This window comes from Colossoma macropomum, unplaced genomic scaffold (genome assembly GCF_904425465.1).
Source record: "Colossoma macropomum unplaced genomic scaffold, Colossoma_macropomum, whole genome shotgun sequence".
In the NCBI taxonomy this organism is placed as follows: domain Eukaryota; kingdom Metazoa; phylum Chordata; class Actinopteri; order Characiformes; family Serrasalmidae; genus Colossoma; species Colossoma macropomum.
The window spans coordinates 24,598,017-24,622,590 of record NW_023494794.1 but is presented as its reverse complement, the minus strand read 5'-3'; the positions used below and the strand labels follow the sequence as shown (position 1 = coordinate 24,622,590).

The following is a 24,574-nucleotide window of genomic DNA, read 5'->3' as shown; positions in this document are numbered from 1 at the left end:
TTTAAAAGCTGTAAAGAATCAATCTTTCAATAAAAATTTCAAAAAGTGAAAATATTAGCAGGGATTTTTTTTTTTGGTTTGTTTGTATTTTTTTATTTTTTATTTATTTATTTATTTTTTTTTATGAAATCTGCACAGACATCTTTTAGGGAATAACGAGTAATAATGATTAAGAAAATATTTCTAATGAAGGATGGGTAGAAGTTATCGGCTAACCAAGGGCTCATCACCTAACCACCATATGACTGGAAAAATGATATTCAAATCGAATAGAACCAAATAGGAAAAGAAAAATAAATAAATAAACAAATATAAAATCTCACAAGTATGACTGACCCATGCATGTTTTGCAAATATAATATATATATTAGGGCATATATATATATATATATATATATATATATATATTAGGGCATATATATATATATATATATATATATATATATATATATATATATTAGGGTGTATATATATATATATATATATATATATATATATATATATATATATATATATATATATATATATATATATCAAAGTCATTATTTGATATAGCAAAAATCAAAGTCCTGAAAAAATATATAGCTGAAAATGTAGCTTAAGTTAAAAAGTTTCCATTTTAGTTAATTAGAGCATTTAACATTATAAAACTTTTGTTTTTATTTGTTGTGCTAATATAGTGTCCCAACAGATTGTACTAGTCACACACTAACCACAGGCTTATGTGTTAGAATGCACTAGCCATACACTAACTAGCCACAAGCTAACACATTAGCCACAGGATTTTGTGTTAGAATACACTAGCCATACACTTACTAGCCACAAGCTAACACATTAGCCACAAACTAACACGCTAGTCATGACACAACAATAGATTACGATGATATATGGTCTGTTTTTACATCCATAGTAGTAACTCTAAACAAGCACTGTAGCAACTGATTATTATTAGTATTATTTACAAAATTTGACAAAATAACCGAAATGTGTGCCAAAGTTTCTCATTAGGTTTAGCATTAATGTTTACCAGCATTCTGACAAGCTTATCCAACAGTATCAAAGAAACGACTTTGTGGGTGGACCAAGAGAAGGTCAATTCAAGCCATGTTCGTTTCACTGTTCATGTTGATTGTCAAAGAATTTTACTCGACCACAAATTTACTAAAAATGCCCATCGCTCTTCGTAACAATGCATCGTCGGCTTTTGTTGCTAACCAACTACACATAAACCCATCATTAATCTGCACAATGTGTGGCAGCTTTATTTGTACCACTCACAGTAATGAGTTTTTTCTACCTTTGCCACCCCCGGCCTGCTGTTGACTGGATGCATTCTACATGGTGGACCGTTCCAGATGCTCAGTACACTTTTGAGCCTGAGAAGCCCCAGTGGCGTTGCACTCCTCAGCACACTTAAACCAGCACACCTGGCACTTAAATTCATACCCTGCTCGAAGGCACTCAAACATTTTTCTTGCCCACTCTCCCACAATCCAAATCTCAGGTGCCTCAAGCTTTAAAAATAGTTAAAGGACCACAGTCCTGTCATATGGAACTGCGCTGGAATTAGAGGAACATTAACTTGGGCATTTGGTGGATATGGCACACAAAAGACACAGTGAGACTATAATTTCAGTTGCCATTTCTAAAAAGATGAGAATTAGCAAAAGCCAACTGCAGTGCATATCAAAAGACTGTAATGTCTGACAGAGCAATTGATATTATCCCACTGAGAAACAGTGTTACATTAAAAGGGAATTTCAGCTGGTTGAGAAGTTACCAAACTCATGTGTGGAAGAAAAATGGTCCATTTTAGAGAAATTCATCTGAACTTCTCAACACACTCAAACTAGAACACCTGGCACTTGCTATAATATCCTGCTTAAAGGCACTCCATCATTTTTCTTGCCCACTCTGCCTCACATACACAACCTAAGCCTATTTCTGGGAAAGAGCAGATGTTTTGTACACTGGGTATATGTGAAATGTACAGTTGTAATACAATCAGATGAATAGTGGAAATAAGGTGCAGAATTTTAAATAAGTGTGGGATATTTCTTTATTTCTTTCTTTATTTATTTATTAAAATATATGTGCCATCAGGAATTGAAGCAATAGAATTTTATGATTATCATTCTTCCAGTGTAGTCCAATAGATTTAAGTTCTCAAAAGGCATCTGCAGGGATGTTTTTTCAAGACCTCTAAAGTTAAGTCGTAGTTGTTGGTTATGTGTAATGTATACAGTGCTGTATACATAGCACTTTATTTGGAACAGCTCCTTGTTTCTACACTCTGTGTCCATTTTATCAGCTCCACTTACTATATAGGTGCACTTTGTAGTTCTACAGTTACAGACTGTAGTCCATCTGTTTCTCTGCATACTTTGCTACCCTGTTCTTCAGTAGTCAGGACCCCCACAGGACCACCACAGAGCAAGTATTATTGGGTGGTGGATCATTCTTAGCACTGTACTGACACTGATGTGGTGGTGCGCTGGTCTGAGTGGATCAGACACAGCAGTGCTGCTGGAGTTTTTAAACACCTCAATGTCACTGCTGGACTGAGAATAGTCCACCAGTCAAAAATCTTCCTGTGTCCTGTGGGCAGTGTCCTGTGACCACTGATGGAGGACTAGAGTATTTCCAACACAAACTGTGCAGCAGCAGATGAGCTATCGTCTCTGACTTTACATCTACAAGGTGGACCAACAAGGTGTGTCTATTAGAGTGGACAGTGAGTGGACACAGTGTTTAGATGTGCACCTAAGCAGATCATTTAAAATGATTTATCTCAGCTGTGAGTGTGTTTGCATTTATTCTACTGCTAAGTGGGGTTTTAATAAGCACAAAGAGGCATAAATACAAAAAAAAAAAAACGCTAAAAAAAGTCTTGTTATCAAATATGTGGTCAATCTTATGAACTAGTTCGAAGAACCAAAGTTTGGTTTCAGATTTCTCCTGGATGTGCCACAGTAAAACCTTTACAGTCCTTTCAGCTGCACTAGAACAGCACCCTTGGTATTTTTAGACTCCACTTAAGAATTCTTTTTCAAAAAAACTCCAACAAATTAAATCATGTATGAAAATCTGAAGGCTGAAATTACAGAGTTGATTTGGGGTGACAAGGTTGAGTTGTTAGCCTGCAATCAAGTTAAAAACACACTCCACCAGTGAGTGATGGAAACTTCAGCATGCATTTTAGAGTGTGCACAGCTAGTCATCATGTGGCATTTTGACTCAGGCTTATAGCTAAGAGTAGAAAAACGAATATGGGGAAATCCTAGAGGTATTTCAGGTAAAAGAATACCTGTGTTGAAAATGAGCATAAATAAAAAATCAATCATTTAATGTATTTTTTGCAATAAACCTATAATATGGTTCTCGGAATGCTAAGCAGTTACAAAAAACAATCACAGAAATCCACAAAGAGCTTCTATGAAGTGTGAAAGGCTGCAAATCTTACCAACACATGGCACCCATCCACAGTGCATCCACTGATCCAGCGGGCTATAAATCTTGGGTGTCCTTATGACAGAAATCAATACACAAAAGCTTGACCACATATCCCCCCCAGGCAAGTCTATTATGTCACTGCAGTACACAGTATGTGCCGGTGTAGGTTTCTGCCAGACTTTGTGTCTGTATGTGAGAATATATGTAGAGAGAGAGAGAGAGAGAGAGAGAGAGAGAGAGAGAGAGAGAGAGAGAGAGAGAGAGAGAGAGTCTAAGCTCTTTTGTCTTTCGTAATATTTCAAGTTTGCAGAGGAAAAAAAATAAAATCACAGTAATAGTAAACCTGTAACTGTAAACACTAATGGCAACACAATAGGAAAATGAGTTCTACTTCTCACCCTGACAGAACAGACACACTGAAAACAATGGCTGAGTTTACATGCAAACATTTTTGCCAATCCGATTGAATACATTACAATTACAGATTAAGACTGAGGTGTTTATATGCTCACTCTACTCAATCTGACGTTCACTACAAGTAATCTGATCCAGAATGATGTGCACGCATAGAGAACCACTCAGTGTAGACGTCACCACGACCACCAGCATCACGGGAGTCCAGAGTGAGATGAGCAGCAGTGAGCAGTGCTTGTGTTTTTAATTGCTTTAAAATGATGTCAGACCGTCTTTTAAAGATCAGAGCATAAACTTCATCTCCTCTGCAGAGCAGTTTCTGCTCCGCCATGTTGAATTTTACACAATTTCACTATGACATCACACACATGCAGGAGGGATTTAAACTTTCAGATTGGGAATGTAATCAGATACAGGCGTGTACATGGTTATTATTCTTCTATTTAACCGATTATTTACAGGATTACCCACCTCATTCAATCAGATAGAAATTGTATTCCAAATGGCCTCAATTGGACTAGACTATTCCAATTCCGAGGTGTATACCTGGACATATTCTGTTCCGATTGAGATATTAGTCAGAATATTAACAGATTATTAGGCTGCATGTAAAAGTGGCCAATCTGCTATACATTACAGCAGGGATGCACCAACATACATACAAACAAACACACACACACATATACACACACAAACACACATATCTATATATCTCATCTAGATATACTTTCTCAATTTTCACCACTTAAATCCAAGGCCAACACCCTAAGCCTTCTCATTAGGTAACTACTTGAAATAGTGTTGTAGTACTTAAGTACAGTCTCAAGAACATAAACGAGCAGTCTCAGTCTTGTCTTTGGTCTCATTTGGACTGGGTCTTATCTCGGCCTTTGGGTGAAGCAGACTTGGAAATTGTTGTATAGACCGGCAAGTGTGACCTCCATCTGAGGTAACTGGCAGCTGAGTTATCATTGAATTTCAACAAAACCAGAAAACCCAGAATAAAACAGTCCCTTCTCTTCATCAGGGATTTCCAAACTGTTCCAACTTGCAGACCACAAAAGCTTCTGTGGAACCAATCAGATGTGCAAAAGGCTTAAATTGTAGAAGTGTGTAATCAACATTTGGATGCACAACCAGTTCTTGGTCAATTAAGTGGTTGGAACAAGTCCATACTATAATCTATATTTGAAGTGTGGTGAGCATAGGACAGGTTAAAACTGGAGCAATGTATTGGGTAATGTTAAAGGACCATGACAAAGCTTAATTAGGCATGACGATGACACTAAAGATTCACAAACATTACTGTGAAAAAGTCTCAGACAGCAAAGAAAATTTGGTTAACACTGCTACATAACATGACCATAACAATACCACAAACATGACAGATGTCAAATGTAACAGTGCCATGATACCATTAACACCTGCTATGACACCTTTATGGCATGATTATAACAGTGTTATGTAAAGAGTTACTTGAGAATTGTTTAAAACTGTTAATCTTGGTGAAAAGCATGTTTTTGCATCAAATTCGCATGTGTCAAACAACACCACCTACATCAGGAGACAACTTTACATTTGTTTTGTGTTAGCTTGTATTATTTACTGTTGGCTTTTAGCTCATTGTTGAACTGCTAGTTAGCAATGAGGGGTAAAAGGAAAGGAGAGGGACTCCCTGAAAACAGTTCACACTTCTCCACAAAGATGGCCATGTCAAGATATAAAAAGATTAATGGACGATGAAATGGCAGCTATATTTTTCAAAATATAGCTTATTGCTATTTCTACTAATATTAATAGTTTTTCAACTATTCAATAGTTTCAATAGTTTTCAATATCTATCTATCTTAAAAGAATATCTATAATGAAGTGCCCCACAGAGGCATAATCAGGGCTCTTGAAAAAATAGATGGAGGTCATGAGGGCAATCATGTTTCTGTTCCTTTTTTGTAAGAGCTCCCCCTACTGACAACAAACGTTAACACTTCACCAATCAACCCTATTACCCCTACAACAAATCCAAATGTTTAGGTTCTAAGCACTTTTAAAATATATCAGTGTTTATTTGCAGGCCTGTGATGGACTGGTGACCTGTCCAGAGTGTTTTCTGCTTTCCACCCAATGACCACTGGGATAGGCTCCAGCAGCACAACCCAGATGGATAAGCGTCTCAGATAATGTGTGTGTGTCTGTTTATTTGTACCAAACAAACACTCATGTTATTTTTTTTTTTGTTCTCAAATATAATCACATGGTGTTTGTTATTTTAATATTACAGTTAAGCTTTCTTCAATTTGTTCAAAAATAGTAGCAGCTAAGCTAAACTAAGTTAAATTGTTGAAATCAAGTGTTGAAAAAAGGAGCTGTGCATGGATTTCCACTGTACAACACTACAACGCTTACAATACCAATATTTACTACAAGAGTCATGTTCATGTCTATGGGATGAATCTCTGGCTCATAAGTGTAGAAGTTGTGTTAGAGAGAGCAGCAGTGATGGTGAGAGTGCCTGGCTGTAAACAGCAGTTATCAGCTCTCTCTCTCTAACCTTCAGCATGCGAGATGGCCGGTGGCCACCTGCGGCCCGCCAGCTTCTAGGGCAATGTGTTCATGGCTGATAGCGCAGACGGCCAGCACATAGCACAGAGCCTGGCCAGGGGGGACTGGACTATCTTCTGCAGAAGACACGGCAGATAACAACTAATGCAAAGCCAAAAGACAACAAAAGGCTCATGTGGAGGATACATAATGACAGACGGACACAGTGGTAAACAGGCAGTGTGGAGAAGAGCCTCAGTCCACTTGGCCAAAAGAGAGAAACGGCTCAAGCAGACGGTCTGCGACAGAATTTATGACATTCCGTCACTGTCGAAAGAAAACATGGCTTCCTTGAAACGTTCATATCTGTCAGTGTAGCTCAAAACATTCAAGGTTTGCTTTTAAAAAAACTAAGAACAAGCAAAGCCTATTGGGAAAACATCAATTTGCACCAGAAACTCGAGATAATTCTATGGACTGCAATATATCAGTGTGGATTTCCTACACACAATGTACATGACAGCTGGAATATTGGCTAAAAAAGTGGTATAACTCCATACTTACTTACTAGAGTTGTGATTTATAGCATTTTGTCAAGATGTGTTAGGTGAAGATTTGTTCTATCCTCAGAAGTTACCAGTTAAAAGAATATCTGAAAAAATTATGTAAAGCCGTCAAGACAAGGCAAAAAGGAAAGGAAATACTTTGAGAGGAATAAAATATCAACCCAAAACCCTGCATCAAATTATAGAGTCGTGTTCGGCTAGGCACTCACAGAGCACCTAATGAATGTTAAATGAAGGAGTAGTTCATACATCTCTATCACATTCAGTCTGAGCTCACGAGTTTTAAACAGAGTAAAGAAAAAAAGGAGAGAGAGAGAACAGGAGATGAATAAGACATAGCCAGAATGCAAAGAAGAAGAAGAAGAAGAAGAAGAAGAAGAAGAAGAAGAAGAAGAAGAAGAAGGAGAAGAAGATAATGAGGAAAAAACCTGATGATGAAGAGGAAGATCAAGTTGACAAAAAGAAAGATAATGATGGCGTAGAAGATGAACATGAAGACAACAAAAAAGACAATCTAGAATAAGAACGGAAAGACAAAGACAAAATGAGGTTGAAAACCTGCAATGTATCGGTGTGGATTTCCCCTCCTTTTTGATTTTTGGAATGCTTTACCTGAGGTCAGCCATGTTTTTAGGTCAGGACTTGGCCTCATTGGGGACAATGATGAAAGACAAAAAGAAAGATTGAAGGACAAAAACAAAAATGAAGATGAACACAAAGAAGAAGAAGAACAACAAGAAGAAGAAAAGTATATGAAAATGAATATGAAGGTGAAGAACATGATGAAAAAGACAAAGAAGACAATGATGAAAAAGAAAAAAAGAATTGAAAGACAAAGTAAATTGAACACAAAGAAGAAGAAGAAGAAGAAGAAGAAGAAGAAGAAGATGAGTACGGAGATGAATTTGAAGATGATAATGATGACAATGACAAAAAAGAAAAAGACTAAAAAGACAAAAAAAGAATAAGCACAACAATGGAGATTAACACAGAAGAAGAAGAAGAAGAAAATAATGATATGAATATGAAAATTGAAAATTAATATGAAGGTGAAGATGATGATGATGAAAAAGAATAAAGAAGAATTGAAAGACAAAAATGAATTGAACATAAAGAAGAAGAAGAAGAAGAAGAAGAAGAAGAAGAAGAAGAAGAAGAAGAAAATAATGATATGAATATGAAAATTGAAAATTAATATGAAGGTGAAGATGATGATGATGAAAAAGAATAAAGAAGAATTGAAAGACAAAAATGAATTGAACATAAAGAAGAAGAAGAAGAAGAAGAAGAAGAAGAAGAAGAAGAAGAAGAAGAAGATAAAGTTGATGACAAAGAAAACGAAAAAGACAATTAAGAACAAGAAATGAAAGATGAAGTAGAAGAAGAAGCAAAAAAAGAAGAGAAAAATAAAGCGATGAATGAGAAAGACGATGATGGCAAATAAAATGACCATGAAAAAAGAAGATAAAAAAGACAAACAAGAACAAGTAGTAAAGGTCAAAAAGAAGAAGAGGAAAAGAAGAAGAAACAAAAGAAGAAGATGACAAAGACAAAGAAGATAGAGACAAAAAGATGATGGTGAGAATCATTACGAGGGAGCAGAGGATGAAAACAATAGCAAAGGCAAAAAGAAAGTAAGACAAAGACAAAGACAAAGAAAAGTAAGACAAACAAGGCAAAGAAGAAGAAAACAAATCGTCCAAAGTTTCTGCTTTTTTCTAAACCAAAGTGGTCTCCATCCACAAGACACCTAAACACTTTCCTGTCAACATGCAGAGATAAGAAGGTCTTGTCAGCTGCCGTGGCAACCACAGCAATATCATTATCAATATTTAATAAAGGGCTTTGGCTAATCCCCTTCCTTCCTTCCTCCAGCTTTTTCTTTTTTTTCAAACAATCGTGAGGATATGAGTGGATGGGAGCTGCCCAAGTCACGCGCTGGGCTCAAGGACCAAATCCCAAATCCCACAGCCAGATTAACTCTCAGAATAATGACTCTGTCCTTTCTATCTCAACTAGACCACACAGTAGGAAGGGGAATTCACCCAGTGACGAACTCCTCAGCTAATGCAGCAATATTAGACAGACTCTTTGCTAGATTTCGCAAGTGTACAGGATTTAAAAATGATATTAGCATTTCTGCCATCTGTGCGTAGATTGGGTGATGCATCCAAATCGGGCGAAACTACTTTCATAGATAAAAAATATACTTTTTTATACAATTTGTTGGTAATAAATAACCACTTCATGGCGCTAAGCAGACTGTGTGGTGTTAAACACATGTAATAAGCACTTAGTGGAACAAGCTATTGACTCGTCAAAAGAGGCTTAATTCCCTCCAACGGTCTGGTATCAGCGTAGATATCATCGATAGTAAAGCGATCGCTTTACAAATTCCCGTAACAGGGAAATATGAAGCCGTCTCTCAGAACAAACAACAACAGCACAATGGTACGCGCTACCTCAGCCTTCATTGATTCGGTTGTGCTCAGGCACACCTTGGCCTTTTCCATTCTTTGAAATTGAAGGGGCAAACTCACTTCAGAAAGGAAATTTGATCGTTTGGAAAAAAAATAAGAAAAAAGGAAAAAAAAAACTAATTAAAAGATAAAACCAATACCTTCCAAATTCAATTTCAAACTGCACGCTTGCAAACACTGATTGCTTTTCAGTGACAAAGCAAAAACCATGATCACAGAACAAGTGCTTTAGAATTGAATTACATTTTGGATCGAGAGTAGGTCGCACTTTTTTCCCCACCTGTGCAGGTAGGAGGTATTGTTTCATTCATCTTAAGTTCATTCGTCTCCAAAATGATTATTTTCATAGGCCGTTGATTTTGTTAATTTGAAATGGGTTGGTTTATTAAGTGCACATGTCAAGCTGTTGTACCTGAGAACCACAACTGATTCAACTTCTGAGCTAATTTAAAAGCAGCGCCAGGGGTAACATAGTACAAAATAACACATAATATTAATGCGGTTGTACTACTACTGTAACAAAGTAGAAGTATGTAGAAGTGTGTATATTTATATATATATATATATATATATATATATATATAAAACCTTGAATCTCCAAAATGAAAACGTTACGGGAGAAGGTAAAAACATACTCTACTTTTAATGTAAGTCAATAGAACTAGACTTTTTTCCAAGTAATTCGGGGTCATTTCTGTTGGTCCATTTATCATGAAATTTCCAAACAATATATAGCACCATGCGTACTTTCAAATTATGTCAAAAACAGAAAAAACATAAAAATGAAGTTCTAAGTTTTTATTCCGACAGCAGTAATATGTGTGTGGGTGAAATATCCTACCACTGAACACTGGAGCAGTGGAAACATGTTCTGTGGAGTGATGAATCTCTATCTGTCAGTCTGATGGATGACTCTGGTGTTGGCGAATGGCAGGAGAACATTACCTGCCTGACTGCATTGTGCCGACTGTAAAGTTTGGTGGAGGAGGAATAATGACATGGGGTTGTTTTTTAAGGGTTGGCCTAGAACCCTTAGTTCCAGTGAAGGGAAATCTTAATGCTCCAGCAGACCAAGACATTTTGGACAATTCTATGCTTCCAACTTTGTGGGAACAGTTTGGGGAAGAACCTTTTCAGGTTGACTGAGCCCCAGCGCACAAAGCAAGGTCCATAAAGGCATGGCTTTGTGTGGAAGAACTTGACTGACCCTCACAGAGCCCTGACCTCAACCCCATCAAACACCTTTGGGATGAACTAGAATGGAGATTGCGAGTCAGGCCCTCTCGTCCAACATCAGTGTCTGACCTCACAAGTGCTCTTCTGGATGAACGGGCACAGATTCCCACAGACACTCCAACATCTTGTAGAAAGCTTCCCAGAAGAGTGGAAGCTGTTATAGCTGCAAAAGGGGACCAACTCTATATCATTGCTTATGGATTAGAATGGAATGGCAAAAAAGCTCCCGTGGGTGTAATGTCTAGGTGTCCCAATACTTTTGTCCATATAGTATATATACTATAACTTAGAAGTTAGTAAGTAAGTAAGTAGTTAGTAAGTAAGATTTCTTTTGTTCAAGAAATGTCATAATTCCATTACAGTTAGAGAAAAGTACAGTCATTTGTAACTGATTACTTTTTTGGGGTAACTTCCTTAAAACTGGTAACCCCATGCTTATTATTCAATAATGACATCATCTACAATGCAAACAAGCTGATTGATCCTGGGTCTTTAAGGGGTTAAAAAGCCCCTTATGAGGGTGAAACAAACCTGTTACAACAGAATCCTGCATTGATGTTGCTTTCCAGGACTGCACCCTACAAACTCTATTCTAAAAGTTCTGTTAGAAAGTGCTGTGAAATGTATTTGTACAGAAAAGCAAGCCGTACCAATTCATTGATTGCAGACTGGAAGTAATAGGTTAAAAAAAAAAGCCACTCAACTGAATGTAGCTCCCAAGCACTCTACAGCAGGCTTGTTCATTCATTAGAGCAGAATATTCAGGCTCCATTTCAAATCCACTTCCTCCATAACACTGTTTGTCATTCCGTTAACAATTCTTGTCCACACACTATCGACGAAGGGCACTGGAAAAATAAACCCCCCCATCTCCCGTTACCTTCCTTTAGACATATCATTGCTGTCACAAAAATCAATAGCCTAAAAATATTTGTCTTTTAAAGGGTCTTGATCCTGTTTCTTTAAAGCCATTAGGACGCTGACTGTTTTTAATCCGTGTAACCTTCGACGGAGTCGCGCGATCGATAGGCTGAAAAATTAGGGGCTTGTTGTACTGACCGAACGAATTAAACAAGGTGAACTGTGAAAAGCCAATAGATTTATCATACCTGCATCCACATTTTAATATAATCTGCCTCGCAAGAGATAAGAAATCATCTTAGAGTAGATTTGGTTCAGGTTAGCGATAAACCCCTGAAACACAGCCATGCATAATTTCCTTTAATGTCTGACATAGACACCAATAATCTGATTATAAAGCCATCTTGTACAGATAGAAACTGCTAGATTCATGTTTGATTCCAGACACAGATATTGATATTACTGCCACGTTACTATAGCCTGAGGCAAAAGTGACTCATAGCTAAGATTAGAGCCTTAGTTTGCTATAGTAAACAATTAGCCTTTAACATGTAATCACGACTTACATGAATCTGCTGCATAAACTATACTTTCTCATAGTAGCGCTTGTTTTTAACTCATTTTATATTCAGGATTCAGCTGATCTTCAAAGAATTCAACAGCATGCTAACCTTTGTTTTATCAGCTTGATGCTTAACGACAGTTTTACGTTGATGACATCATCCATGTGCTACAAAAATGTATAGAAATCTTCTGTATGGGATCTTAGAGACTCCAGCTATAATTTGGTTAAATGCAGTGGGTTTTCAGGTGCTGAGAATGGAGGGTGTGCGCAAACTTTTGGAGATATCTCGGTACTGTAAATTTATGGTTTGTTTATTAGCATCCCGTGGAGCTAGGGGGCTTTGGGAAGATTGTAATGCCAATGTTGGAACAGGGGACTATACTAATTTACATCTTTTTCATCAATTTTCTGAAATATGCACATCTACTTTTTGGCCAAAAAGAGGGATAAGGCTTCAGTCATCTTCTGGCTGGGGGTTTTAATCAGGTCCAATAAATCAAATATTTGAAGGCACCAACAGTTCACGTAAGTGTCTGGGACCCCCAAAAAAGAACAAGTAAAGAAAATATTGAGGGTTAACTTGCCTACAGCGTAATCTATCAATGATTTGTCTTTCCAAAGTCTATCCAAATCCAAATCGTCTCTGTATAACAGTCAGATAGATAAAATGTTAGATAAAATGTTATCCTATAAATACTATTCTTACAGGTAACTAGTCTTAATATCATGAGCTAACAAAAAAACAAGGTACAGTCAGATAGCAAGTATGCAAAAGTTGGTTATGAAGTGTTGTTAGACACAAATCAATGCATATTTCTTCTTTAAACATGAAATAAACTGATTTTGAATAAATAAATCGGTTTATTATTAGTAATAATTGCCCACTGTGAGCTGACTGTGGGCTGTATGGGCCTGGCCAATCCCACACACATACCACACAGGTCCTGTGAGGGCTAGCCCACATGTAAACTGCACTACCATTCCACAATGTGGCCTGTTGCAGGCTGACTGTGGGTAGTACAGAACTGGGCAAACCCACACAAAACTAGCATGGGCTCAGCGTGGGCTAGACCATACTGGGAATGCATTGCCATTCCGGAATGTGTCCCACTGAGCTGTGTACTTAGGCTTTTGTGTGGGTTTGTCTAATTTACAGCTGAGTTAGGGTTGCCTGTGCAGGGCCAACACTGAGAGGCCAAGGACTAAAATCATTTGCCATGGTTCCTGTGCAGGCAGCACATTGTGGGCCACTGTTCAAGCCCTAAGTGGGCCCCTACAGAGCAAGTGCAGACTTGCTTGCTGGGATGTAGTTCATTAAAAGTAGGCTATGGTTGCCAAGCAACATAGATTATTCCACAATGGTTTTAAAAATTTGGCACATTAACATGGAATTCAGTTAATGTGTGTGGTCATGTGTGTATATCTAGTATTTTACATTGGCTTTGAATGTAGCTCAGTCATAAAATTTTAGAACAAAAGAGTATAATTACCAATTGGCTTTCGAGTCCATGGAAAGGCCTTACTGTAGAATCTTAGGCTATGTTTACACAGCAGGTAAAAGTGGCCCAAATCTGATCTTTTTCTTCATATGAGACACAGATGTGTGTCTGTGTGGCAGTATAAACAGCAAAAACGCATTGAATCTGACATTTTCAATTCTGATTTGAGGCGTTTTCATATGTGGTACTGAAATCCGATACGTATCTGATCTTCAGCAATGCGACTCAGTCTGAACAGCCAGCTTGGAAGTCATGCGACTTTGTCAATCCAACTCAACATTAGTCATAATATTGTGCTGCTCAAACATTTAGGCTGATGTTTCTGTACCAAAACATTAGAAGAGACTTATTGCAAGCGCTTTGTGTTTGAAGAGATTAAGAATGAAACAGCCAAATGCGGCCGGAGGAGACCGAGGCTGCAGAGTCAAAAAAGTTTAAAGAATCCGAGGACACGAACCAAAGAAGTGGCCATGGCCAATAATGTGCCTTTTTTACAGCAAACTCCAACACATTCTGGGTGATAAGCCCAGCTGTCAACCATTGGAACTTTAGAATCACTCCTGTGATGCTGCCGAAGACGAAACTGAAAGAAAATTGGCATTTTAAGAAAATTCCCTCTTTAATCTTTTTTTGCCCAGAACACTAGGGAATCCATGAAGATGTGAGCCCCTGCCTCGTTCCTGTTGTACGTGTCAGAATAGATCTGGTGCAGAAGGATGGTGTCTGGGGTGAATAAACCCAGTGCTGTGCAACTTCCTGAAGGAAGATTTTTTTTTTTTTTTTAATAAAGTATGGTTGGCAATGTAATTGCATAGTAGTTACACATTGAATGACACACTCAATTTACTTCTTTCTCCTAAGTTACAAGTATTAATTTTTACATTTCTTTTCAAATATGATTTTTTTTTTCTTTCTGCAAAACAGACTCTAGACACAGCATTATATATATATATATATATATATATATATATATATATATATATATATATATATATATATATATATATATATATATACACACAATATTAAGGACAGCACACATCTATCTATCTATCTATCTATCTATCTATCTATCTATCTATCTATCTATCTATCTATCTATCTATCTATCTATCTATCTATCCATCCATCCATCCAATGAGCTCCTGGTCAAACATAGACATTCCCAAGGTTACCATGCTTTTGCTATTGCTAACAATTTCTAAGAGTTAACCCTAATCCTAAATGCGGTGAAATATGCATACAACTATTTTCCCAGCAGGCACATAAATCAAACAGCTCTTCAAATGCCATCCTGTCCATCAGTCACCTCACAAACTGCAGAATCGGGACATCATCAGACTCAAATCACTTTCAAATGCACTGTGAAAGCTGCTGGTCCATTTGGAATGGATTTAGATAAGGAGCAGGATCATTAGTAAGGGTGATTATGAGGAAATGGTATACTGGCACCTACTCACTGAAACACTGCAAATCGACTGCATTTGGGCTGCATTTGAGGGATAATGTAAGATTAAGAAAACCGAAAAATGCCCAAGATTTTATTGAACTGAAATGACCATTTGCTTTGCTATAAGAAGGTAGTGAAGAAGATAATAGACATAGAAGATAATAGACATAGAAGATACAGAAGATAAGATAACACTTTACTTGAACCCTGCTTCATAACATTGACATAATCATGCCATATCATGGCAAATATCATACAGTGTAATGTGCTGTCATGACAGATTATGTCCAGTGACGTAACAGTGTCATGTTACAGCTATTATTCATTTTCATAATGTTTAATTAGCATCTGAGAAAAACTCTCATAGCATTATTGCATATGTCATAACAGTTACAAGCAATGGCAATGTGATATTATATTACTGTACAAACTCTGTCATGATGATTCTTAACAGCTTATGCCATCTACCATGACATGTTTATGACATGGTTATGTCAATAATATGTATGTATTTCCCAAAAATGTTAGTTGACTAGTATTCAAGTGTCGGTAATTAGTTGGTGTTTCTTACATGGCAAGTAAGTACTTGATTCTATTGACACGTTGTTGTTATTATTATTGTTATTTTCTTTCTGACTCAAATCACCAAATGTGTATCATGGCACAAGTCTGGGTATCTATAAGCAGAAAAATAGCCACATATCAGTAAATCTGGAAATCAATTTGCTTGTGAGAAAGTATAACTCCAGTCTACAGAACATAAATGAATCAAATACATGGAGAAAGTATTAAAGCACATTAAAATGGCTTTAATTCGTGCTGTTTCCTCAAAGCACTATGCAAATGAAATGCAAATTCACTTGAGATTCCATCTAGTAGCAATTTTTATAGTGATCGAAGAAAAGTTCCCTGAGGAGCGAGATCTAATACTTACACCAAGTTGAGTGTAAAGTCTAAGCTTTAATGGATCAGAAGTTGAAACATGGTGCAGCCGTCTCAGATCTCAGTCTGGGTGTATGGTCAAGATTTAAAATAAAGCTCTGGTGTTTATTTCTCCTCCTTTTGAAATTACCTATAGCTTTTTCTAGGCTGGAATAAATCACCCAGAATCTCCCCAGCTTTGACTTGGCTTTGTTCCACCAATTCTTCCAGGCCTACAGGCCTTCCCTCAAGTAGGAGCCCTTTTTTTCAGTTGGATCAATCAGTGTTTTCTGATGAGCTGTGGAGGTGTGCTAGTTGAGGATAACCAACTCTATGTGCAAGGATAAGTCATGGAAACCAAAACAATGGTTGAGACAACCTTCAGACTGACATTTATGCACATAAGCCAATGTTTATCAAAGATCTCAGAGTAAAGAAAGAAAGAAAGAAAGTAAATAATCTTTCCAGAATGGTTCTTTGGAGCAATGCCATAGAAAAACTATTTTGGTTCCACGAAAAACTGTCAAGGTGAGGTTTCAAATGAATTTTAATGGAGGCATTCTAGCCTAAGACTAGACCTCCAATCATCGATTATCTTTAGGGTCAACTTGACCCCATTCAAAGGTCATAATTTTTATTACATTTATATAATTTAATGGGAAAAATTGGGACAACATATGATGTTTTCAGTGCAAGATGCTAAGAAATTTGGTCCATGCTTTTTGTGTGTGGACAACTGTACTGCTTTGTTCATAAGACTTCCTACAAGTACAATAAACAAACAAACTGCAACTCATGCAAAATGCAGCAGCAAGAATATTACTGCACTATATATAGCATTACTGCGCTGGCTGCCTGTTTCCTTTAAAATAGATTATGAAATGTTACTATTAGTTTAAAATCATCTAATGGTTTGGCACCTTAATACATTCCTGAGTGTTGATCGATGATGTATTATTATAACTGATAAAGGACGGTCAAATATTTTGTAAATATTGGAGGTAACAAGGTTGTCAGTACAAACACACTCAATCGAAGACCAAATTTCAGCGTGTCACAGGTTTAAGCAGAAAAGTAAAAAGTGAAAACACATAGTTATATGGTGTAAAATGACAGCACAAAATGCAAGTTTTCTGGATTAAACTGTAAAAATACAGTAAAACTACAGTAAGAATCATTGCTTTCTTTTACAGCCCACAGTCAGCATTCTTGATAGGTAATTACTGTGACATACTGTGTAAGATTCTTCATTTTTTTATGTCATGCACTTTTTAACCAAAACGATCAAGCAGCACTGTTGAAATTGTATGACACACTTATCCAGATAATATCTAGAACATGTTGGGCATTTCAATGTATTTTAGTTAGACTGCCTTGGAACGTGGTACCTAGTACTTCAGACATTGTATCTCACACATTTACCTGTTTAATATCTAGAACTTGAGAGACAGTTCAAGGAAGTTTTAACAAAACCATCCATGATAGTTCCTAGTAAGCTAAACTTTAGCACCTGTGAAAACGAACCCTGGATTTGTGTGTGTGTGTGTTTATGTGAGTGTGTGTTCACCAGGCCTTAAAACCACACTCTGCTGTACATCTGCTGTGCGTTCCAGCTTTGGCTCCTTCCTCATTTGCATCTCAAATGCTCTGCTGCTCTCCTGCATTTGTCGCCGGTCCCGTACACACAGAGCTGGTTTAATCACAGGAGCTACAGCACAAGTCCAAAAAACCCCAGCGAGTGCTCCCTGCGGCGTGGGTACGCAGAGAGAGGCAAACGCTATCATCCAAACCATCAAAAACACAGATGTTCACGGCTCAAGGACAATAATCCACAGTGACGTGCGCTCAATCCTCAGAGCCAGAGCCCGAAACCGGTCGCAGCCAATTGGCAGCGCTGCGAGGAAAAAGCAGGAAATCGCAGTTTAATTGCACTCTCATGTTCCTCTCTGTAACTCCGCCAGGCGACGAGTGCATCAGCAATCCATACAGAAGAGCAGATAACATTACCCAGCATGCATCTGGGACTTTTGTTTAGAAATGCTGGGATTTGCTTTCTTCTTTCTTTTTTTGTTTGTTTGTATTTGTTCATATATGTCTAATTTTCTTTTCTTTTCATTTTTTTTTTTTTTTGAAAGTTTATTAGGTCGTAAGGTTCACGCATGTCCTAAAGGTCAGGCTGAAGTTTACTCTCAGTGTATAATCTATCTGTGCTTTTTCATTGCTTTTCTTTACTCTTTTATATACGCTGTAGTATTTTCATTTCAATATAAGATCATGCTGATTGTTTTCATTGTTTTCAGGGAAATTTGCAGGGGTATTTTTTTCACACCTCCAAAGTTTAGTTTTTTTTCTGTTTCTTCTTTTTTAATGACACAAAAACAGCTACTTGCACGCCCCCTTGTGGAGACATTTTAGACGGCTAAACATGTGCGAATGAGTGAGTGAGTTTCAAGATACAATCCAAATGAAGAGTCCAAAGAAACAATGAGTGCGTATACATGCACTCAATAATGCAATCATAATCAGATTTCTGCAGTTATCTGATTATTCAAATGGTCATGTAAACACAATACTCCGATCTAGAAATCTGATTAAGAAATCTGATAAAGAGAGCTGGATTTTAGCTCAGTAATCAGACTTCTCAGCGCATGTGAACTCTTACTCTGATTTCTTTCGGATTTCTCAGTCTGCGCATGTGCAAGATCAGACGGTGGATGTTGCAAGATGGCAGCAAAACACTGTTGGAGCGGCACTGAAACCATACATGAAATAAAGGATTTAAATACTCTTCATCTTCTGGATGATGTATGGTCATATTTTCAGGTAAAGTGGTGCGATGATTTAAAAAAAGTCGTAGTATGAAGTTCAAGTTTTACATTATGTTTACATTGCATCTTCTTCTGTGAGTTTATTGGCTGGTTGCAAAGCAAGAATCCGATTACTGTCTGACTCATGTAGACCTGGAGTTTCCCCATAAGATGATTACTCAAGTGCATGTTAACATGTTGATCGGATTACTGACAAAATCTGATTTTCTGCATTAAATGGATTATTGAGTGCATGTATACACTCAATGTGTTTTCTATCATTATAAATGAGACAAATTGGAATCCAGATACACCCTGTCCACCCTTTTTACACATTCTATTCTTTTCAACAGACGTGCCTTTCCACACTTTCAGAGAAGTCTTAGAGGTTGGTTTAGCATTTTCTGCTTCTCATAATCCAAATAATCCCAAACACAGTCACTGATGTTGAGGCCTGGACTCGGGTGGTCAGTCCATTGTTCTGAGAGCAAATTTTGGACAGAAACACCTGTGGATGTTTTCAGATCTGAAGCACCTTGATTTTCTCCTTTCTTTCAACGATGAAAGCTTTAAGTGCTGTTTATCTGATGGGGACAGTTTTGGTGGTCCAGGTGGTTGTTAGGAACCTTTTCTTTAAACCTTTTAACCATTTTTTGGAGCTCCAGTTTTGAAAAGTCCTGTGTTAGATCAGGCTAACAATTGCTTCAGTGCATATGCATTTTTTTTTTTTTTTACAGATGTTTTTATAGAGTTTAATATTAGGTCAGGGACTGAATCATTGTTTCAGTGCATAGTCTATTTGCTCTTTTTTTCAGCGTGTATTTTTTTCTAAATCATCCAGCAATTTATCTTCCATACATTTTCCTTTTTTAATGAATACAGGTTAATATAGGTCATGGTCTAATTGCATCATTTTGCAGAGCTTTATCATTTTTCTTTCTTAATTACTTTCTTCCCTTCTTTTTATCCTAATTTTCACTATTCAATACTAGGTCAGGGGCTGACAGTTTTCAGTGCCTAATCTACTGCTACTGTCATTTCTTTCTTTTTGTTACGTACTTACTTTTTAAATAAAGTTCATCGTCAGGTCAGCGGCTGACTGATTGTTTTCAATGCATAATCCACCGTTAAAAAGTAGCGCCTACTTCTTATTTAGTGCAGTTTACAGTGCTTATCTCGAGGGTAATTATTTTCGGCTCGTGCTGCTTCGGTCGTTTCATTTTAATAGGCTTCTTGAATCAATGACAAATATCAACAAAGCACACACACACACACAAAGCAATATAGTGTATTCCACTAAGCATTAAATGAAATCTTGAATGTTACACTGCTTTGCTTGTTATGACATCAGTGCATTCAGTGCCTGAGCTGTGCATTGTGTGTCCCTTGGTGGTAGCATCCTAGCAGCCCAGGAGACAAAAAGGGGTCTTTGTGAAGGACAGAAGTGATAAATATGGATGAGTTTTCAGACCGCATAAACACACAGGAGCCCACCTGTGTTGTTAACCTCTGCTGAGACATTAAGAACGGCCGTAAATCCAGAGAAACACATTAGCATGGCCGGCCTCGGCGCTGGTCCTGGCCACTCCACACAGCCACGGCCTCGCGCAGCCCTGTATTACACATGCTGCAATAACGCAGCGCAGGATAATTGCGGGGGGGATCAAAGCTAAGCCTGTGCCAGACAAAATAGCAGCTCCCTGACACACTCAGTGCTGTGGCAAAGAGGGAGTGGTCGTCATGCATACTGATAAGGCAGGAGGTACAGTAGAAGAGGCGAGCGTGTGTGAAACCGAGAGTGTGCAAGATAAACGGTGACTGGGAGACTGTGTGCACTGGGCTGATAATAGGATACGACTACAAGTCTACGAGGACTGTCAGAGTATGTCGGTGGGGGTGGAGGAACATTGGTTTAACCACACTGATTCATCAAAGCTGCATGCAACATTTTAACTATCAGAAAATGCTTGATTAGCGCTTAAATCACCCAAATCAATATTAATATCGTCATTGAAATATCAGAAATAACAAAAAAATTCAAAACAAAAAAGACGAGTAACAGTGCACTCAGATTCTGAGTGGAAACCAAAGACCATCCATCATTTATTTAGAGGTCATTAAACACTTTGCACATTTTTCCAAGGATATTTCTGAGGAGATAAGTGAAAAACAAAACAAACACAGGAGTGTTCAAAACTGGAGTTAAAAAAAATTGATTAAAAGCTACAGAAAATGTGCCTCCTAACGACCACCTGGAAGACCTGGTAGACACCAAAACTGACCCCCATCAGATAAACAGCACTTAAAATTTTCGTCCTTGAGAGAGAAGAGAAAATCAAGCTGCTTCAGATCTGAAAACATCCACAGGTGTTTCTGTCCATCCTTCCACTGTGAGAAGACGATTCAGCGCTGTGGGTCTGAAAGGATGTGTAGCTGATCAAGAAGAACCTCACTGAGAAGAGGAGACGGACACATCAAACAAAGAAGCTGAACAATGGACTGACCACTCCAGAGTCCAGACCTCAGCATCACTGAATGTGTTTGATTACTTCAGAAAATGATCAACCAGCTTCTAAGACTGTATCTGCAGATTTCTCTGAGAAACTGAAAGTGAGTCTCCCGAAAAGAACGGAAGCTGTAATAAAGGTAAGAAGTGGACACATTAAACACTAACAAAATCCTAACATGTTTACTGGAAATTAAACAATAAAGGGTGGTCTCTCACTTTTGCACAGTACTATATATATATATATATATATATGCTAAAACAGTAGGTAGCTCAGTTTCGATACCATTGACATATAAATTGTTAATGTGAATGAGAATCTGCAGATTTTAATCTTTATTAACCAATTAGCCCTTCACGCAGACAAATGCTTGAGGATGGCCCAAGCAGATTAGTAGATTAAGTACTATTCAGATGGGATTGCTGTTACATGGAAATGTGTGCTAAAGCAAAAATTACTACAGGACATCTTTGATGTTTTGAATGAGAAATCTGATTAATCTCATAAATTACAAAGGTTGGAACAGCTATTTGATTTATGCTTTGCCATCACACCAAAATTTTCCACATGCAGAACATTCAGCTGCTTCAAACATGTCCAACCAGTTCATTTAAGCATTGTTTTATTTACGCTAAGCTGTCTTAAGTCAATGCAGGGTGTCTTTTGTGTATAGCATGTCAGTCTATTAGCCAACAGTCAACACTTCTGCATACAAACCCATTTATTTACATGTTTTAATCTTTAGAGTCATTTTCTCAAGGTAGGCTAACATGTCGGCTGATTCAGACGAAGAGAATATGAGTAAATGCTTTCTTAAGTATGTCCACGCTTTATATCCTATTCTGGGGTTTATTGTACAGTTTATAGTGGTGTCCATAAAAAAAATGACATTGGCAGACTCTGATGAGTCCATAACACCAGAAATAATTTGATTATATATTCTCCCTCAATGCTGTCCAAATAGTATTGAAGAAGTCAATGCTGTGCTTCTGTGTGTGGAGTATTCCATGATTGTGGGGATTTTTTTCATATATCTATAAATAATATGAGGGCAACACTTTTTCTATCCCTATTCTAATACCAGTATTAAAACCTTGAGTACCAGCCAATATTGACATCAATGCTTTTTTTCTCTTTCTTAAAAAAGTACTAAGCTTTGAAATGAGCTGTTTTTAATTAAGGCGTTTCCTCAAGTTGAGTGTCTAAGTCAGCGGTTTCCGACCTTGGTTCTGGAGAGCTACCATCCTGCAGAGTTTAGTTCCAGCCTAAATCCAATAACCTGCCCTGCCTCTTACTTAACTCTAATACATCTGACCCAGCCAATCAGTGACTTGGGACCAGGTTGATTAACTGGAGCAGGTGTGGCAAATTGTGGTTGGAACTAGGCTCTGCAGGAAGCTAGATCGCCAGGACCAGGGTTGGAGACCACTGATCTAAAAGTAGCGTAAGATGCTGACACTATCCAAGCACTCTATTGCTTTACAGGACAGTCTTACACAGCTATCAATATTGCATCACACAGTATGAGTGAGTGCTATTTCAGGACAGATTTGTTACAGGATTGAATCAAATTCACCCTTTTTTCCTGAAACCCAGCATTTTCTGACAACATTGATCTAATACTGGTGCCAGTTCTACCTCTAAGTATGACCAAAGGCTCATGAGCCTCCTCTCCACTTATTGTCTCACACCTGCATCAATTAGAGTGTGATTCATGTAAAATTATATGAATATGACAGTAAATAGGGTCCCGTGGGTGCATGCTTGATTCAGTGCAGCTGAAGCTGATTCACCAATTGTGTTCAAACTGCTCATTGTAATTTTGTACAACAATTTTGTGGAAATGTTCATATGAGAATGTGACCAGTATCATCATACTAGAGCTTATTCAATGAAAATAATATGAAGCCTAAATTACGACATAATACAGTACACAGTACAAAAACATCCACGCAGATACACACACTCACACGTAGGTGATCCAAATCAAAGTCAAATAAATGCCATCTTAATCACCTGCTCTACGCTGGTGGCAGAACAGCACCTCAGACGCTTTAGCGAGCGGGGTGCTGAATTAAATTTCATGCCTCTTAGCTACCTTTTTGTTTGGGGCTTTACTTTGACAATCCCATTTGTGTTCAAAGGCACAAAACCCAAATCTTATCCAAACACTTACACAGCATTAGCACAGAGACGATCATCATGAGGATTTAATTTAGCTAAAGAGGTCCGCCGCATTGTCAAATGTAAGAGCATGTATGGCACCTGCTTTAAAATAGGGTATAGAGGAGAAACGAAAAGAGGAAGAATAAGGCTACAGAATGAGCAAGGGAAACCTCAGCCATGTGCACTCGGCTCAGTCACACTAGACATCTGCAGTTCAAGCCTACTTGGGAAGTAAGTATGACCAGTGCAGGACTAACAACAGCAATGAAAAAAAGGTGGTACAGTTAGTAACAAGCTAGCTAGCCCATCAAGCATACATACATACATACATACATACATACATACATACATACATACATCATCTAAACCGCTTATCCTTCTGGGTCGCGGTGGGGTGCTGGAGTCTATCCCAGCTGTCATTGGGCGGAAGGCAGGATACACCCTGGAGAGGTTGCTAGTCCATCACAGGGCAGACAGACAGACATACATACACATTCACTCATACCTAGGTGCAATTTTAGCACGTCCAATCAGCCTGACTGCATGTTTTTGGACTGTGGGAGGAAACCGGAGTACCCGGAGGAAACCCACGCAGACATGGGGAGAACAGGCAAACTCCACACAGAAATGACCCTGGTCGCCCGGCCGGGAATCGAACAAAGCAGCTTTACAGAAAAATCCAGGTCCAAGCCCTCATGAGCGTCGCCAATGGCGACAGTGGCAAAGAAAAACTCCCAAAGAACAAGAGGAAGAAACCTTGAGAGGAACCAATACTCCTCTGGTCAACACCAGATAGGAAACAGCATTAGTATTAAATATTAGAATACAAAATGGGGGAAAAACAGGTGGAGCAATGGTTAATTAGATAGTTTGAGTTTATGCAGCAGCAGCAGCATCAAGAGGGTCAGATCATGCACTATTATATACCAACACCAACTGCTCAAACTACTGCCAGATCAACTTAAGTACCACATTTAACAACGCTTGCCAGTTTGTGTGGAGTGTTTTGGTGAGGTTGCCTGTCTTTTAATGAAATGTGTGCCATGAGCCTATCCCCCTGGCCCCGATGATGACCATGAGAGCCAGGAGGAAGGTGGGGCATGAACCCTGA

At 38.0% G+C, this 24,574-nt stretch overlaps 1 protein-coding gene across 1 annotated transcript in view; it reads right to left on the bottom strand.

The window, feature by feature from the left end:
- LOC118814606 (astrotactin-2-like) overlaps window positions 1-24,574 on the bottom strand; it is a 697,894-nt gene that overhangs the window by 629,525 nt on the left and 43,795 nt on the right. The window lies entirely within an intron of this gene.